The sequence below is a fragment of the Perognathus longimembris genome, chromosome 1, assembly GCF_023159225.1.
Source record: "Perognathus longimembris pacificus isolate PPM17 chromosome 1, ASM2315922v1, whole genome shotgun sequence".
Taxonomy (NCBI): domain Eukaryota; kingdom Metazoa; phylum Chordata; class Mammalia; order Rodentia; family Heteromyidae; genus Perognathus; species Perognathus longimembris.
This window is the reverse complement of record NC_063161.1, coordinates 102,939,958-102,955,235: the sequence shown is the minus strand read 5'-3', so window position 1 is coordinate 102,955,235 and position 15,278 is coordinate 102,939,958. Positions and strand designations below refer to the sequence as shown.

The window sequence follows — 15,278 nt, the reverse complement described above, 5'->3', positions numbered from 1 at the left end:
GGCTCAGGGACAGTGCCCAGGCCCTGAGTTCAAGCGCTAGGACTGACCAAAAATAACTCAAGATGGCCAAGATTCAGTTTGTCCCAAATCGGTGGCTATAATGGAAACAGGTAGTAGAATTCAACATGCAAATTCTGGTACATTTTCCAAAGGGATTAAATGTCTAATGACTGACTGAGGAGCAATATTCTCCTTCCAGGTGAGCTGGGCAGCTTCAAGGTCAATACCAGGGGTGCTAGTAAGGGTAGAATCCTTGAGGAGGATTAGGGCTTCCTGTTTTCTGTAAAGTCTTCTCTCAGTCTTTCCCTAGCCTAGGACTCCATGATCCTTGGCCATCAGGGAGCTTTCTGCCTTTGGTGGAAAGTGCAGTGTATAGCTGCAGTCTGCACACACCCAATGAAGCAAGACCAAAATAGGAAGGCAGAGGAAGGATGAGGCTATCTCAAGCTAAATCATAAAGAAACTGGGGTTCAGAGCTGAAAATTCTGGACACTGAACTAATTGGTGGCTAAATATGGGTTGAATGGTGTTAGATTTTAGAAAGAAGGGAAGTACTGGGATTTGGGTCACTTAAGGCAGGGCCAAACTGGGAACCAAGAATCCTTCTAATGCCCAAAGGAAGAAAATAGAACATTCAGTGGAGATGATATAGATAATATCTTCCCATTTAATATGACTATCAAAACATATAGTAATATAAAAGTATTTGAAAATATTGGCATGTTTGAAGGTGGGGGAAATTTAGTTATTATGGCCCTAACTGAACTATATGTTAGAGAACATCAGGACAAGAAAATGTGTATGACACTGAGAACTTTCAGACAATTCCATATGTAGCTAAACAGATAACACATATTTAGTATGGTCAACTTGTGAAATTTTATTTTATTTCAAGCTATTCTAGTAAATTTTAGTGAAGGTCTAAATCAATACTGTAGATTTCACTAAATGTTTCCCTAATGTACATAAAACAAGTCTTGGTATGAAATTTCTAGCAGGGGCATAGTCACTTACCTTTCTCAAATGGATACATTTCCCTCTTATATTTGTGAGAGATAAAGTTTGATGATTTGCTGAAATTTTAACATATTCAAAAAAGTTATCAGAAATATTTAATTGTTTATAATTCTCTTAGTCAAGGATTTCTTCAGTATATATTGGAAGACAATTTATCCCTCTAATATATACCTGACTGAAAAAAAAGCAGGGAAGGGGTGGGGGTGATTAATCCATGTAGCCATTACGGAGAACTATATGGAGGTTCCTCAAAACCTAAAAGCAGATGAACCATATGATCAAACTATTTCACTCCTGGGTATATATGCAAGAGCAATAAAATCAGCATGCCAAAGAGGAGAATAAAAAAGGATTGTGGACAAAAGCTATGGACATCTGAGCTGTTATCAGAAGTTTCTTCTGAAATTATCAATTCAGATATCTACAGAAATGATATTCACAGGTTGTATTATATAAGGGTGGAACATTTGTACCAATTTCAGTTTTATAAAGTTCTGAAGAAGCTCAGCAAAACTTTCTTGCCACAAAAAAAAGGGGAAAAAAGTTGCAACTGAGTAGATGTTAGGAGGGGAAACATTTTAAAGCCATTCTCTGCACCTGGGTCCTACTACCTGGTGCTCTTCCATCTCAGGAAGTGAACTCTAGGGTTTCTCTAGAGCCAATCCCTACTCAGTCTGAGGAGAGAAAACTTGAGAGGTGGACTGATGAGATATGTCTGTAACTGATCTTCACATTTTATTAACTAGAACTTGATATTCATTTGGATGACAGTGTGATAAGAGTTTTTACCTAGGCGTAACATGGAGCAAAGGAAGTGGGTATTGCTGGTCATTTTCACAGTCATTATGTGACATATAGAGGTTACTCTTGTGTAGTTGAGACTGAGGGTGGACTTACGACAAGGTTTTCACATCCATTACCTTCATTTTTCATCTATTTTGGCCAACTGTGAGCCCTTTGTCCTCCAGCACTATGTGCTATACTGAGAAAATTCTTTGGCTAAAGGTGACTGCTCTTTACATCTTCCAAGATTTTCTCTTGGTGATTTCTTCAATGATGAATTACTATGACTGCTTGCATATGTATTTTGGAACTTTTCTGCAGCATGTGTCCCAGGGACTGAATTCAGAATATTTTTTAAATATGTTATCTTTATAGTGCTTCTTTTCTGAGTGAGTCCTCTGATATACAATGAGATCCTCACTCTAAGTCTGCCCCGGAGAGAAACGCACCAGTGGCTCATACCTATAATTCTACCTATTCAAGAGGTTGAGGTATGGAGGATCTCAGTTCAATGTCAGGCCTGATTCATCTGGAGAGAGAATCTTGTGAATCAGAAAAAGCAAGGCTGGAGTCATGGCTCAAGTGGCAGAGCACCAGCTATGTGAGCAAATGGAGCAAGCATAAAGCCTAAATCCAAGCCCTGGTACTGCCAAAAAAAAACAACCCAATAAACACAAATTGCTTATGAAAAAAATATACCTTGCTTCTCTGCTGTTTGGTTAATGTTGTGCAGAGGAAATTCTAATGTTCACTACACTTATAGTTCTATAAACCACAGTTTGATTTCTGGCTGAGTTCTCCTGTATTCTTTACATTCGTGTATTTCATCCTTTGTATGGTCTTTCTGATGTACTCTAAGGCTTGATTTCTAGCTGGCAGTTTTCCCATATTTATATGGTTTCTCCTGTTGTGAATCTTCTGATGCTTTCTTAGGGCTGACTTAGTACTAAAAGCTTTGCCACCGTCATCACATACATAGGGCTTCTCCTCTGTATGTGTTCTATGGCGATTGCTTAGTTCTGACTTCAGTTTGAAAGCCTTTTCACACACCTCACACTGATAGGGTCTTTCCCGTGTGAATTCCCTGATGACTCCTTAGACCTCACCTATGGCCAAAGATTTTCCACTTACTACATCTAAAGGGTTTATCCCCTGTGTGAGTTCTCTGGTGTACAATGAGGTTTGACTTAAAGATGAAAGATTTCCTACATTCATTACACTTAAAAGGGCTTGTCCCCAGTGTGATTTCTTTGATACCATTTTAGGCCTGACCTTATTTTGAAATTTTTCTCACAGCTATCACATTTATTTATGAAAGCTGTCTGTAGTTTACTTAGGCATGAATTCTCACCAGAGATTTACTCATAACTTTTGTAAGGTTTCTCCCATGTGACTCTTCTGAGGCCGAATCAGGAGTAAGACCATGGAGCAGGGTTGCCACACTCATTGCCCTCACGAGGCTTCCACTTAAAGTGAGTGCTGAGATGTACATTACAAGTTGCCTGATAGCTGGATGTCTCTGGATGTCTTTGTGAAGATCAGATGGTTTATCTGTGGTGTGAACTCTCTGATATAGCAGGAGACCTGCACTGTGCTTGAAGTTTTTTTCCATTTTTCAAGTGCTTTGCCTCATTTCTCTGCTATTCTTGGTGTGATGTCTGGATGAAAGATGTTCCTGGTGCTTTCTGAGTGGTCTGACTGAAACTATTTCTGCTTTCATTCAACTCATAACAACTCATGTCCTCTGGAGGAAAGTCCTGAGACATAATAATGCTTGATTTATTTTGGGGGGTTTCCACAGATATATTGAATCCACCATATTTCCACAACAGTTTGGGGTGGGTACTCTGAGATATAAGGAGAGAAGCCTTTTCAGGAAGAGATTTTCTACTTTCACTATAGTTAAGAGCTTGTCCCAGATTCTGAATTTTCTGATGCTGATTAACTTTTGCTATATGATTAAGTGCTTCTCTATATTTAATATAAACAAATGATTTTGTTCCAGTATTCGTTCTGAGGAGCCATTTCTCATGTAAGCTCATCTCATATGCCTTTTCCCTGTATACTGATATTTCAAGAACAGTGGGATGAAACCTACATATGTAGAACCTATGGTGTCACATTTATAAGGAAGGCCTCATTCTTGCATGTCCACATCACATGGTTTTGCAGAGATTCCTGGTTCTATAGTCAATGCTTTGTTGGTGAACAAAATTTGTGATAAATGTTTGCCTTCATTTTCTGGGCTCTTCTCTGAGAGTTTATCAGGGTGGCAGTCATCTAAAAACAAGAAAATTAAATAATAATGCAATTATTAATGAGACTTACATACATATGTTCTGTTATGTATTTGATTTCTTGTTTTCTAGCAGGTACAGGTATGTATAACCATTTGTTTAAAACAATGTATATATAGTCCTTATATACTCCTTGATTTTTAAAAACTATTCTATGGTAGAGAAAAGTAAACTAGAAATAACATGTCTGCAAGGGTGTGCATACACATTTGGCATCCTAAAATACAGCTGTCAAACCAGTGCAGAAAAGAATATAAAGAAAAAATAAAAGGAAAAATTGAGAACAGAGTTTATTAAGTGAACTGCTGGATCCTGGGAACAGTAAAATTGGACAATGATAAGTATAATGGAGATTATCAGCACTTAGTAGGTAACAATGACAACCAGCTCAATAGGGTCTAGATTTTTCTGAGACAAACACAGAATATAGCCAGGTACCAATGGCTCAGACCTGTAATCCAAGCTACTCAGGAAGCTGATGCTCTGAGGATCAGAGTTTGAAGCCAGCCTGGACAAGAAAGTACATGAGACTCTTACCTCAAATTAACCACCAAAAGTAGAACTGTGGATTAAGTGGTAGAGTGCTGGCCTTGAGCATTAAATCTCAGGGATAGCACCTAGACCTTGAGTTCAAGCCCGAATACTAGCACAGAAAGAAAACAAACATAAACTATACTGATAGGGTAAGCTCTAGCCTAAATGATTCTTTATAGAGCCCTGTTTTTTCTATGTACCAATACCAAAATAAACATATAATGGCATTAATCTGAAAGTAGTTACTGCCTACATTATTTATTTCAACAAATGGCACCTGGAGAGTACTCATATCTGAGACTTAATTTTTTTTAAGCAACTTACCATTAAAAGTTCATATTTAGGGCTGGGGATATGGCCTAGTGGCTAGAGTGCTTGCCTCCTATACATGACGCCCTGGGTTCGATTCCCCAGCACCACATATACAGAAAATGGCCAGAAGTGCCGCTGTGGCTCAAGTGGCAGAGTGCTAGCCTTGAGAAAAAGAAGCCAGGGAATAGTGCTCAGGCCCTGAGTCCAAGCCCCAGGACTGGCCAAAATAAATAAATAAATAAATAAAGTTCATATTTAGCTGGATACTTTCTCCTTGGTTACGTGTAAAATAGCTCATAATCTTTAAAAAATCTCCTTACATGATGTAAAAGTTACATGACATAAGTTGGAGTTCTCTTTTCCAAAATATATTCTCATTCTGATACACTAGGCAACTGTCTGGAATATAAATTATGTCAATAGTTCTTATAAAGCAGTGTTCCAGGTGGTACAATGGCACATGCCTGCAATCCTAGAACTTGGGAGGTATAAGCAGGAGGGTCACAAGTTCAAGATAAGCTTGGCATACACACCTTGTAGGTTCAAAACCAGCCAGAATTGCACAGTGAGATGATATCTCAAAAAACCAAGGGCTACGATGTAGCTCCTGGTAGAGCACTTTTCTAACATGTACAAAGCTTTGGTTTTGATCCCCAGCATCACAAAGAAGAAATCAGTATGTCTGAGAATTTCCCAGAGTTCTTTTAGGTAACCATACAATGCCAACGTATACCTAATAAGTCTCAGAAACGTGACTCAGACATTTGCATTTGAGATAGTGTGTTCTGAATGAAGCAATATGAAATATCTCTCCACTGGGCTCTACAATGTAATTGTAAAATGTTAATCATATAGTACATACCACAGGTAAAGGCAAACCATTCTTTCTAGGTGGTTTATAATACAAATGAGTAAAAGCTCACTCAATAACTGTATTTTTTTTTTGCCAGTCGTGGGGCTTGAACTCAGGGCCTGGGCACTGTCCATGAGCTTCTTTTGCTTAAGGAAAGCACTCTATTACTTGTGCCACAGGGCCACTTCCAGCTTTTTTGTCTATGTGGTGCTGAGGAATCGAACCCAAGACATTCTCAGCCCATTCAATAACTGTATTTTGACATACTCAACAAGTGTATAAAAGATGAAGAACAGGTTCAAGTCTCCCAAGCCCACACTATAGAAATAGGAAGCTGAACCAAAAATTCTCTGAGCTAAGGTTATTTTATTTAATGATTTTTATTATATGAACCACCTTTTGTCATTCTTATAACATTATAGTTTTACTTTATAATTTTACTTTCTTGATTTTTTTTTAGACAGTGTCTCACCACATAGTCCAAGCTGGCCTAGAACACACAATTATCCTGCCCAAGAGGCCTCTGAGTGCTGGGATTATGGGTGTATACCACTGCTTCTAGCATTTTCTTGTCATTGATACATGAAACTGAAAAATTTTGCTCTGAGCACTACATTATAATACAAATATTCTGATATATGTGTTTTTATTCTTAAATGCTTCTGGGTACTAAACAGTTTTTATTTTGTTTTGTTTTGTTTTTTGTTTTTGCCAGTCCTGGGCCTTGGACTCAGCACTGCCCCTGGCTTCTTTTTGCTCAAGGCTAGCACTCTGCCACTTGAGCCACAGCGTGCTGTGGGCTCAAGTGGCAGAGTGCTAGCCTTGAGCACAAAAAGCCAGGGACAGGGCTCAAGCGCTGAGTTCAAGCCCCAGGACTGACAAAAAAAAAAAAAAAACTCATAAATTTTGTGTCTGATTTCCTTTGGACTTGTCCCATGCTTTTTCTCTAATTTTTCTTTGTATCTTTCCTATTAAATTTAGTCATGAATAGGGCTGTTTGCTGAGTTGTATGTCCTCTTCATGAATCAGTGAACTTTCTGGCAATATTCAACAACTCACCTGGGGAACTTGGACTTAGAAGTTCATTCTCTTTATTTAATGACCACAGATTGTCTCCTTGTTCCTACTTGAAGATCAGTTTGGGTTTTGTAGAGCAGTACCCTGTAAACAGAAAATAATTCAGAACTTGAATGGGCTGCAAAGTTCCACCATTTCTAAGTGTGCAATAAGGCACAGATTTATAAGTGGCCCACTGCAAGTACTCAATGTAATTGTGAGTGTGTGTGTGTGTGTGTGTGTGTGTGTGTGCGTGTGTGTGTGTATGTACTGGTACTGGGGCTTGAACTTAGGGCCTAGACACTGTCCCTTAGCTTTTTCTACTCAAGGCTAGTGGTTTACCACAGCTCTACTTCTGACTTTTTGCTGGTTAACTGGAGAGTAGGGTGTTATGGACTTTCCTGCCTGGGCTAGCTTCTAACCACGATCCTCAAATCTCAGCCTCCTGAGTAGCTAGGACTACAGGTGTAAGCCACCAGTGCCTGGCTGCAATGTACTATCTGTGAGGGAAATAACAACAATTTGCCGAACCCCACATTTATTAATATTCATAAACAGTCTCCTTAAATCTCTGAATTGCCAGCTGATATAACATTGTATTTAAGATTGTCAAATGTCTTAAGACTCAAATGAGAGAGTTCACAGAGGTTTCTGTAACTGGCCATAACAGAGTTAAAGAAACTTATTTAGCCCTGTGTCAGATATCTTAAAATAACCATATACATGAAATGTTACTGACTTTAGACAACAAGCAGGAATTCTTGAGGACAGAGAAACAAATGAGGATTTGTTTATGAATATCATACGTTACTACTGAGAGAATCTCCAACCCAATACACAAGAAGAACTTTCAAAAGAGCAGCTTAGAGTTTCAATGAGTTGAGGCAAGAGAAGTGGATGTTTAAGGAAGCCATGACAACTAGATTTGTGGATTATAACATCTAAGAAGAAACAGCTGTACGGATAAAATCTTGGAACTTGCAGAAGGGTCTCCTGAGTACTGACTTGTGACAAAGGAAAAGAAACCTTAGCTGTAGGGTTAGATCTGTAATAGAATACAATGCCAAGCATGTGTAGGGCTCTAAATTCTTTAAATACTTATGAAACCACTATCACCCTGAATAACCAAAGCAATGTCTAGTAAAAACAAGTCTGGTGGCATCACAATATAGTACAGATCTGTAATGATCAAAACAATATAGAATTATCATAAAATCAGACTCAGAGACCAATGAAACAGAAATCAATCCATGACATCATCTATAGCCACAATGGGGAAAGGACAATCTTTTCAATAATTTATGCATTGTCCCATGCAGAATTATATGTAAGATCTGAAACTATAAAACTACTAAAAAAACAAGAAAAGATTCATGACATTGGACTGAGCAAGGATTTTTGTGTAAGATCACAAAAGTAAAGGCAATGAAAGTACAAACTAAAAAATGATACTATATCAAGCTAAATAAAACTTCTTCATGGGCTGGGGATATGGCCTAGTGGCAAGAGTGCTTGCCTCACATACATGAAGCCCTGGGTTCAATTCCCTAGCACCACATATACAGAAAATGGCCAGAAGTGGCGCTGTGGCTCAAGTGGCAGAGTGCTAGCCTTGAGCAAAAAAAAAGCCAGGGACAGTGCTCAGGCCCTGAGTCCAAGCCCCAGGACTGGCCAAAAAAAAAAAAAAAAAAAACTTCTTCACAGCAAAAGAAACAATCAACAGAGTGAAGAAACAATCAATAGAGTGGGAGGAAATATTTTCAAACCCATACATCTGAAAAAGGGCTAATACACAAAGAACTCAAACAACTCAATAGCAAAAAACCAACTCCATTACAAAACGGGCAAAGGACCAGAACAGAAATTTCTCAAAAGAAAATATATGTAAGACCAATAGATATATGGAAAAAATATCAACATATTCAGTCATAAGAAAAATTGACACTAAAGGCACAACATTACCTCACCTGTTAGGTATTATTCAGAACAAAAGAATATGGAGGGAAGGGAACCCTAGCACACTATTGATGAGATGTAAATTAGTTCAGCCATTATGAAAACCAGTATGTAAAACCTTCAAAAAATTTAAATAGTGGGACAAAGAGTGAACAAGTACATCAGTGATTCTAGACAGTAGGTTGAAAATGAAAGATACAACCTGGTTGGGGGACAGGAGGGAAAAACTGGGAGAAAGTAAGGGAAGGGGTAACACTGTTCAAAAAGAAATGTACTCATTACCTGACTTACGTAAATGTAATCCTTCTGAGCATCACTTTTACAATAACAATAAAAAATAAAAATAGTTGTATTGTTGGCTGGCTCTTACCAGAAGGCTGAGATCTGAGGATCTAGGTTTGAAGCCAATCCAGGCAGTCAGATATATCTGAGAGAGTCTTATCTCCAATTAACCACCACCAACAACAGGGACAAAAAATCTAGAAGTATGGCTTAAGTGATGAGTGCCAACCTTGAGTGGAAAAAGTCAAGCAAGAACACTAGACTAAGTTCAAGCTCCAACACCAAACAATAAAAAATATTTTAACTTGTTTTAAAAGTTTTAAGTACACACACACACACACACACACACACACACACACATACACAATGTCTATGGAGCACAATTTCTGCTCTAGCAATGGTCTCCAGGTAACTTAGCCTAAATGTCAATCTTTCTAAACCTCTTTCAGAGAGCTTTTTCTTTATACTGTCTTCTATATAGGATCAGAATAACCACCAGACCTGTCCTTCCTCCACACATAAAGAGGGGTCAAAGGACAGGTGACAGTTCATTCAGAGACAAGAAGGACAACCGTCAAGATCAGAAGGAACTACCAAAAAACAGTAACCAGAGCAGGATCATTAACAGTTCTTATGGATGTTACACATCTGTCCACTAGATGGAGCTATTACATATCCTCTGGCTTTAGCTCATAGCTGTCCTCTGTTCACATTTCTTTCAGACACAAGCATTGTGGTTCCTTGTTTTATTTATGTGCTTCAAGTGCACCTAATGACATCCATGCCTCAGTACAGTGATGGCTTCTCATTTTCAACTTGCAACAGCAAGCTTCTATATACCTTATTGGATCATGAAGGAATACCAGACCATGAGAGCCTGATGTACATACAAATCTGAAGGATGCTTCAGGCCTGCTGTGACAGAACTTGGCCTGCTCATACCATGCTGCCATTGTATTCTGTTTGTAGTAGTCCTATGTTAGGTGGTGGTTATTCTACAAGGTTGTCTTCTAGAATGCCAAACAGGAAGCAGGAAAATCTCTTGAAGCTCCTGAGCTTCCAAGTTTTGCCATTATTTATCCAGGTTTCCCATCCTTGGGGAGGGGGAGGTATTCAGGACCATGAAGTTAGACCTCATGCCCCGTCCCTCCTCTTTTCTATAGTAGAAGTTACGATTTCTTCTTGAATTCTCTGGAAACTCCCACTTTATCCTATAATCCCCTTTCGTGTGAAAGTTTTTTTTTTCTTATCTTTTCCTGTGGGAGAAGATAATAAGGACTTTAACTATATAGTTGAACTTGTAGATTTAAATTGGAATATCAAATCTGCATTTTTGTGTCATTTTTTTGTAATGATGTAACTTGTCACTTACTGAGTATCTATAATGTTTACTGTAATGCTACCACATTTATTAGTAATATATTTAATTCTTTTGGGAGCTGTGTGAGGTAGTCATTATTATCCTTGTTTTACAGATGAGGAAAATGATGCAAATAAGTGAAATAAATATCCCCAAGGTAAATCTAAATCTGAATTCAAAACCAAAGTTCCTCTTCTTCTATTGCCACTCTGGAATTTACTCAAAAGACTACTAAAGCTTCAACAAAAAGGAGTGTCTGCTGTTTTTTAAAAAGTTGTGTTAAGGGGCTGGGAATATGGCCTAGTGGAAAGAGTGCTTGCCTTGTATACATGAGGCCCTGGGTTCGATTCCTCAGCACCACATATACAGAAAATGGCCAGAAGTGGCGCTGTGGCTCAAGTGGCAGAGTGCTAGCCTTGAGCAAAAAAGAAGCCAGGGACAGTGCTCAGGCCATGAGTTCAAGGCCTAGGACTGGCCAAACACACACACACACACACACACACACACACACACACACACACACAAAAAGTTGTGTTGACAAAATATATGACAACTGTTGATTGTAAATAATTATATAACCTTTGATTATAATCTCCATTTAGAATTCTTCCTTAGTAAAAATAAATGAAGTTAATGTACTTTGAAAAAAAAAAAGATTAAGCAATGGACAAGAGAAAAGGGTATGAGTGGGAGGGAACATTAACAGGGGCCCAAGAATTAGGAACCCTACAGAGAACCACGCAGGGCTTCAAACAGCCCACCCCAAGAGTCCTACCTCCTGATGCCAAGAAAGGCTTTCCTCCTAGTCCTTCTGACCTAGGTAAATAGCTAAATCTACAAATGCGTATTTCATGACCTTTATATTATTCTTCCTTGTAAATTGTAACACTTTGTGCATAAGTCTTGAGGAAGACTGAAAATTTCTCTCTTCCCAGTCTTGCCCAAAACTATAACTAAATTCATGTTCCTGTTTTATTAAAAATAAAGAATGAGAAGAAAAGAAACCAAGAAAAGATAAGCAAAACATTTTCACATAGGATCTGTATGTAAGCCAACCACTAATGACTCATGCCTGTAATCATAGCTACTCAGAAGGCTGAGATGTAAGAATCACTGCCCAAAGCCAGCCCTTGCACATAAATATGAGACACTTATCTCCAAATAAGCAAAACATTGGAACTGGAGGTGTGGCTCAAGTGGTAGAGTGCTAGCCTTGAGTGAAAAAGCTAAGTGAGAGGCCCTGGGGTCAAGCAGGGCAGGGCCCCCCTCTTCACTCACTCATTCTCTCTCATGCTCTCTTTCTCTCTCTTTCTCTCTCTCTCTCACACACACACATACACATATACACACACAGCACTGGTTTGTATGTGCAAGTTCATAGAAGCTTTATTCATAATAGCTCCAAACTAAAAACTCTGTTGCATCTATTAACTGATAAAGAATAACAAATTGTGATAGATGCACACAAAGGAATACTCACAGAAAAAAAAAACTGCTAATACAAATAAACATGCAAGAGCCTCAAGAGCACAATGTTTAGCCAGGTGCCAGTGGCTCATGCCTGTGATTCTAGCTACTCAGGAGGCTGAGAGCTGAGGATTGCAGTCAGAAGCAGGTCCAGGCAGAAAAGTCCCCATGTGCAAACACTACTCTTTCATTAAAATTAGCTTAGCAGTAAATACTCTGTATTACATTAATGTACTTTTCTTAGTAATGTTGTTTACTCCTTGGTACAAAAAAACCCATAGCAAACAGTCAAAGAGATGAGATGTTTTAACATTTTTGTTTGTTCTAACTGAATGTATTTCTCAAAAAAAAAAAAAAAAAGCCTTTTTAGGGGTGGAAATGTGGCTTGGTGGTAGAGTGCTTGCCTAGCATGCATGAAGCCCTGGGTTTGATTCCTCAATACCACATAAACAGAAAAGGCCAGAAGTGGCGTGTGAGCTAAAGAAGCTAACTGTGAGCAAAAGAAGCTCAGGGACAGTGCTCAGGCCCTGAGTTCAAGCCCCAGGAGTGGCAAAAAAAAAGTGACTTTTTAATGACTCATCTGTGAAACAGTGAACTAGTGAACTAATTGTATATACTCTTTTCCTCCTGTCAGCAATTGTCTCCTAAAATGTCACAGAACCTTTAACATTCAGTGTTTTTAATGCTTCCCAGAGTATATTTTTAAGAAAATAGGTAACTTTGAAAACCCAACAAAGTACCTTCCTTCTTAGATTTTCTAAAGTCAGGATAAAATCACCAGTGTCTCAGGTGGTGAGCAGAACACTATCTGCAAAGAGAATGGAAGAGAGGGATTGGAGTCATCTAGGAAAAGGAGATCAACAGAATTTCCTGTATTTGTTTGTTTGTTTGTTTTGCCAGTCCTGGGCCTTGGACTCAGGGTCTGGAGCACTGTCCCTGGCTTCGTTTTGCTCAAGGCTAGCACTCTGCCAACTTGAGCCACAGTGCCACTTCTGGCCATTTTCTGTATATGTGGTGCTGGGGAATCGAACCCAGGGCTTCATGTATATGAGGCAAGCACTCTTGCCACTAGGCCATAATCCCAGCCCCTAATCAACAGAATTTCCATCTGCTTTTCATACCCATTACCTTAAGACTTCCACTCCCAAATTAAAGCAGTTAACTGGCTTTTTCTACCCAACCTTCCCTAGTCCTCTCCAGCTCATGCATTTAGTCCTAAAACAAACTCAAACCTCTTATTGCCAGACAGACTGCAGTGGCTCCTGAAGATAGACCTGTGTCTAAGTCTGGGTCATTTGAAACAGGAGGGTCAGGACCTGCTTCTTCCTGGTCTAGTGTCCCTGCTCTGAAGCCCTGGAGAGAAGTTTAAGAACAAGAAGTGTTTTCTTCCAGGTAAAGCTCCTATACATGAGGCCCTGGTTTCCTACTTCACAAAGGGTGAAGATGTACTTCAAAGAGCTGGAACTAAAACAATTTCATTTTAGGGGCAAAATTTTGATTCTTTGGAATTCATTACACCAAAGACCAAACAATGTCAGCTTAACATTGAAGTAACACTACAAATCTTAGAATACATAGGACACACGGGAAGTTCCCATTTGCATTCACTTCCCATTCCATCCTAGTGTGTGTGAGGACAGATCAACTCTGCTCAGGGTTGGGCAGGTAACTGCTGGCTTAAAGCAGGTGTGTTGTCAGAAAACCGAGACTAGAGGCAAATCACACCTGCCCTGGAATCTGCATGGTCCTTCACCTTTAACTTGTGACCTTGGTGCTTAGCTCCACCAACCCCAGCCTCGGTTATTTTTACATGATAATAGTTAATGCCAATTTCACAGTGAGATGTGACGTTTACACAAGCCAGCCAATGAAACAGCCGGGTCTTCTAAACACTGTAGCAGTTGCCAATTACTATGAGGCTTAGTAACCGCACCCTTGGCTGTTTGTGTTACAGGTGATGACATCTATGTTTCACAGCAACAGCAGGTGGTTAGTGGTTACCCACACATTCACGATCCGATGAGAACCTCTGCCTCTGCTTGCCGGTGACCAGGCTGGAATGATCCGAGTCTTCCCAGCTCCAGAGCTGGAGAAGGCTTCACTTCAGGCCCAGCGCCCAAGCGTTCCGGGTCTGTCATCAACCTTGCAAGCGTGCTCAGGTCGAGCTCAAGCCCCTGCACTTGCCAGCCCGCCCCAGCTCCGGCCTAGGGCGCAGCCAGACCCGCACCCCGGATTCCCAAGGATGGGGAGGGAGGTACCTCCCCAAGGGCCTCCCGACCTTCAAGGGCCAAACTCACAAGAAATTCCAGCCCCCCTTCTTCCGAGCACAAGCAACACCCCCTTACGGACTGCTTCCCGGGCTCTCGCCCCAAGTGCACGCCCCTTCTTCCCGAACACACCCTGAGATCGCGGACAGCCAGTGCTCAGGCCAAGGAGCTCATTGAGGATGCAGGGCAACTGGGTGCACATGCGCAGAAAGCAGCGTGAAATTCCATGGCCAGGATGCAATGGCGGTGAAACATTTAGGACTACATTTCCCATAAGCCTCTGCATCCACATTAGTTGCGCCTCAGCTTTTCCCTGCCTTGGAAAGCTGAAAGATACGGTTGTTGAATGTCCTTGTCAACAGGTTCTAGGAACTTGAAGCAGTTAAGGATTAAACCTGACTTCTATCACCAAATGATACAGAGGAACCTTTTGATTTGGTCTTGATGAAACAACAGCAGTTTGCAAGTTCCCTCCTAGGACTTTAGGAAATGGTCAGAGAAACTAAATTTGGGCTGAATATTGATAGGTTAAGGAAAATCACCATTACGTTTGTGAAATAAATGGCATTGTATAGGAACTGTTGATTTAAATTATATGTATACAATATATAGTTACATGTGTACATATGTAATTATATGCATACATATGTATACATATGTATACATATACAAGAAAGATAAAATTCCATATTCTTGTTAAATTTAGGATTAGGGCTACCTTGTGAAAACAAGAAATAATAGCACACTAGAGAAAGGCAATAGTTGTTCCAAAAAAGCAAAGGAGGACTGGCAAGGCATCCTGTGAATAGTATGGTAGGGGGTCACTATTACTGGGAAGCCTATAGTGAAGGCAGGGCATTATTACTAGAATCAGACGGAAAATGCCACCCTCTATAGGAGCTATAGTCTTAAGAAAAAGCCTTAATGTTCTCCTTGGAGCACAGGAGCAGGAGTTAATACTCTTTGATCACTGTTAATTGTTGGTGTGGATCATAGGCTTTTATTGTAAGATATTTTTCCATGTTCATTTGTCCTTTGAATAAGTTGGGATGTTGGGAACTGGGCAGTTTGACTCCTTCAATGGACTGTTGTTA

The 15,278-nt window shown here is 39.8% G+C and overlaps 1 long non-coding RNA gene across 1 annotated transcript; it reads right to left on the bottom strand.

Moving 5' to 3' along the window:
* Positions 1–3,588: 3,588 nt before the first annotated feature.
* Positions 3,589–14,201, bottom strand: LOC125355505. Its single transcript, XR_007211668.1, has 4 exons — positions 14,176–14,201; positions 13,919–14,121; positions 6,856–6,957; positions 3,589–4,080 (listed from the first exon to the last, which is right to left on the bottom strand). It is a non-coding gene; the product is annotated as an uncharacterized LOC125355505 (long non-coding RNA).
* Positions 14,202–15,278: the final 1,077 nt, after the last annotated feature.